This window comes from Rhinolophus sinicus, linkage group LG14, assembly GCF_036562045.2.
Source record: "Rhinolophus sinicus isolate RSC01 linkage group LG14, ASM3656204v1, whole genome shotgun sequence".
In the NCBI taxonomy this organism is placed as follows: Eukaryota; Metazoa; Chordata; class Mammalia; order Chiroptera; family Rhinolophidae; genus Rhinolophus; species Rhinolophus sinicus.
The window spans coordinates 7,782,599-7,787,285 of record NC_133763.1 but is presented as its reverse complement, the minus strand read 5'-3'; positions in this window follow the sequence as shown (position 1 = coordinate 7,787,285).

Genomic DNA, 4,687 nt, shown 5'->3' with positions numbered 1-4,687 from the left:
TTAAGAGACGAAGTCCAGTAAACAAGTGCCAAGTGAGTACCATCAACCACTGCGATGGCAGCAATTCTAGACCATAAAAGAATTTCTAATGTTTGAAATCAAAATATGAGAGTACGAAGATCATTTTCCATTCAGTCATTATTATCTTCTCTGGATTAAAAGTTTCAATTTCACCAGATTCCTCAGATCTGTTTCTTTTTAATATTTTTGTTCAAAAGTTGCCTTTTTGCTCCCACTAGTTTTGCTTCCCAGAACAAATAAGCATTTCCACTAACCACGGCTTGTACTTTGGCTGGTTCTTGAGCAGAGGTCTTAGGGCCTGCTCGTACACAATAATTTTGCAAAAGGTAGAAAGCCAGCTTTTAGCTTAGAAGGAACATGGGGGAAAAAATGCTTACACTCTCTTTGACCTACGTATAACTTATTTCTGCATTCAGAATGTCAATCCATTAATTCTTTGAGGACGTAATAAGCAAAGGACATCCGTCAGCCTCCTACTGCAGACGTGCAGATAGCCTCACATGATTTTAGCATGTAGCCCCCCTTCCCACAGTCTCTCCACCACATCGAATGGAAAACTGGCCAGCTTCTGTTCTCTAAAGTTCCACTAGCTCTTCATGTTCTTTCAGGAGCCATTTACTTTATTGAAGCAACGACTGGAAAAAGGTTTCAGTGCCTAGACGATTTGCTCTGTTTCTAAGTTTATCTATGACACAGAGATGTCCCCCAGGCACTGAGTGGGGTACTGTTTTAATCATCCCATTTCCCTGCCCCACTTGGTATTGCTGTCAGCGCTGGCATGCTGTTTCTTAGGAGTCCGTGAGACTTTCCACACACTACAGCCAGTATCCTTCTGCTCATATTTTGACCTTATGCACACACAGCTATCTTGGAGAATTCTGCAGTCTCAGCTCACAGCAAGACAAACAAACAAAAAAATAGCTTCTTTGGGTATTGTGGATAAAGAAGAGAGTCAGGGAAAGTTTTTCCAGTGGGGGCTGCCACGCTGACTTTCTCCACGAGAATGGGTGAGAAAAGTTATCTTCTTGAATACTTTGCCCTTTTTCTACATAGGTTCCAACACCTATGGTGGGACAAAGTGATGGAAGAATGGTTTGGAGATTTCTGGAAAGGGAACTGCATGAGTTAAGAGGAAGATATCACGTAATATGTCATTGTGACATCCTCTTAGCCTGGAAATCGCTAATGCTCTCATGCTGCTTGGTTGTCTTGCTGTTCTATCCTCAAACTGTTGGCTTAGAGCCATTCAGGAATGTCTAACGGGCAGAAGTACATGTTGTCTGCAATGATCGTTTTAACTTATTTTTAATTGAAGCATTTACTGTGTCTATTTGTCTTCTATATGCAAGGATTCAGCTTGGGGAAGAACAGTGAAGGGCAGATCAAGGGGTGCATTGGCGCCTCCACTGGCTCGTCTGAGGAGAGAGCCACAAAGGGAGCTCGCCGTTACCCGACACACAGTTTGTCTCCCCATATATTTGTGGAATGGACTGCCTCTGCTTTCTTGTCCTGTACTGTCACCTACTCTTTCAGCCTTTAAGTGTCATGAGTCTCAGCACATCAGCTAACATGGAGGGCCTCAGGCCTCCTACGTAAGCAAGACAATGAAGGAACTCAGATTCGTAACAGGCTAGCCAACCTCTTAGTACTGGTCAGTCCAGGGCCTCGGCATTCCGTTCTCTCCTATTTCACCTTGCCTTTTCTCATGCATCTTCACTGTTGCCCTCAGGCCTCCATTGGTTGGGTTCCTAATTTGTTCTTCTAATTCTCCCACTGAAAAAAGTTCTATCTCTGAACTCTAGCCACCTTGTGGCTTTGTAGCTATTGTCAGTTGGAAAAATTCTGGGAAAAAAACATATGTAATTAAACTTGAAACCCTACGGGTGATTGTATACCTTCTTAGCTCAAGTAACCACTGTTAGATAGATGAACTTCTGCGCACCATACATGCTCCTCTTTTAATTGGTGTCCTGGCTTTACATCTCCTTTCAGATTTGTATCCGCTGGACTAATGGACTAACACTGATGCTGAAATTATTTTTACACTCAGTCCTGGAGTGGGAAGAGCAGGGTGGGGGATGTGTGTGTGAGAGAGGCCTTTGTGGAATTTTTTTCTATTCCAAAATATCCTCTTTCGGCCATCCCATTACTATCCAGGCACGCTTAATTATATGTCCATACTAGTTTCCTGAAAGCTCTAGAATATAGAAGGGGTAGAATAGTATAATGAGATGGACCTAGAAAAAAACACGTCTGAATCTGGCTTTAAGACTTTGGGAAGTTACTTATCCTCATTGTGTCTCGGTTTCTACTTCTACAAAATGAGAGTAATAATAACCACATACGGTTTTGGGACGATCAAGAAAGTTATGCACAAAGGACTTCAAACAGTTCCTGAGCCACAGAAATCTCTCAGGAATTGTTGGCTATTCCATATGGTCTTTGTTTTTGAAGAAAAGAGAGTAATTTGTTGGGTAGATCTGTCTATCTGTCAGCATACCCTAAGCTACAAATAACGTAGAATGTTCCTTCAGGGCTTCCGGCCTCAGTTCTGGACCTATTCTTTGCTTTGACCTGCAACGCACTTTCCTAGACTTTTGCATGCATTATCTTTCATCATTCAGAAATCCACTGAAATAGTACCTCTTTAAAGAGACCTCCCTGGTCATACTTTCTAAGGTTGCTTCTATTTTCTGTCTTTGATCTTGTTCATTTATTTCCTCGTAGCACAATTTATTACTATTTTATTAACTGGATAGTTAATGTCTTGTCTGTTTCCTCCACTGGGTAGGAAATTTAGTGAGAGTGGAGACCAAGCTTTAGAAAGCAAGATGGATAGATGAATAGATGGATGAATAGACAAGATAGACAGACAGATAGATGTTGATAAATATTGAACAAATGGGAAAATAGCACAAGACCATTAGAAATTTCAAGAAAGAAATATCCATGTTATACTTGCTTCCTTGAGGAAAACTGGAGAAATGTAGATATTCAGAAAATCCTCAAAACAGTATTTACCTGTTTTCCCCAAATAGCCCTATATTGATTCAATAGTTTATAGCCTTGTTGACCGTTTTGAAATCCAAATGCTAATTTTATTATACTTGAGCTTGAATTAAAACTTGATGTCACACTGCAGTGTACCTAAGCCACTGTCTAAAATATAATCAATTAGCAAATTAACTTCCACTCCTGACCCAGGAAAACATGGGATTGATGGAGCCAGATCATAGGCAATGCAAATCGTTCCCTAAGTGTGCAAATGCAATCTCAGCTTCTCCATACTCTTGTTCTTGAGTTGGTTACCTACTCATGGTCAAAGAGAAGAGCTGGAGGGGATGATTTGATATCTTCTATTCTACCAAGATGATATGCCCTAATCATATGCCCTAGGAGTTATTGACTATCTCCAATCTTTGTATAAATTTCAAGTCAATTCAATCCAGCGAATATTCATGAAGTGCCTGGTAGCAGGCATAATCCAGTTAGCTGTCAAGTGAGTAAGGGACAGTTTGTCCCTGCACTTTGCAAGGATAGTCTAATAGCTGAATACACTGAAAAGATAACTACAATGCATACCAAATATATTATGATAATTCTGTTGCTATTCAAAGCTAAAAAGGAACATTAAAAACTATTACTTAACCAGCATTTATTGCATGGCTACTTTATATACAGTCACTGGAAGCCTTTTGTTTTGTTTTGTTTTTACTTATTTTATTCAACTTTTAAATCGGGTTCTTGAAAAATGCTTTTTTCAGGGTGTACTTTGTGGCCTGGGATAGAAACAGGGACAGAACCGTGAACGTGTGTAGTGCATTTGTGAAACAGCAAGTAGCATGATGTGATTGAAGCAAGGATTCCATTAGAGACAGGCTGCATGAGGGACATTTTATAACAAAGGAGGAAAATATTTCATTGGGCAGAAGCATCCACTAAACAAAAATGCATGTGTTAAAACTGCACAACAATTTTTCAATAAAATATGTTAGTATTATTATAATAAACTGTTGGTAATACTAATAGTATATTGGATTACTATTTAACATATATGTAAATTTATAGTTTTATATTTTATTGTACATATATTGTATATATTATATTTATTATATATTATGTGTTATATATTATACATTAATAAATACATTTTAATGGTGGTATCAATGCATGGCAAAATAGTCCAAGATTTTACTTACTTGGAATTGAGGAATTATAAGCTAGTTACTGATTAACTAAGCTACTTATTCATTTTGATGGTGTCAGTGAGACAACTGATCTTTAATAAAAGTTGGTCATTCTTGGGAGGGGACACTGTGATGCCTAGTGAAAGGTAGCCATGGTCGCTCTCAGTTTGGATTTCAACAGCGTTTTCACAGGAAGGTGGCCCCAAATAGTACCAGGACTAGACCTTGACCATATAGTGATAAATTTCAGGTTTAGAGGGTTATTATGCCTTTTTGGAGGGCATAAGGCATTCTTTTCAGTTTTATTACTGTATTTCCCTGAAAATAAGACCTAGCCGGACAGTCAGCTCTAATGTGTCTTTTGGAGCAAAAATTAATATAAGATCTGGTATTATATATTGTATTGTATTGTATTATATTATATATATTAAAGACACAGTCTTAAATAAGACCAGGCCTTATATTAATTTTTGCTCCAA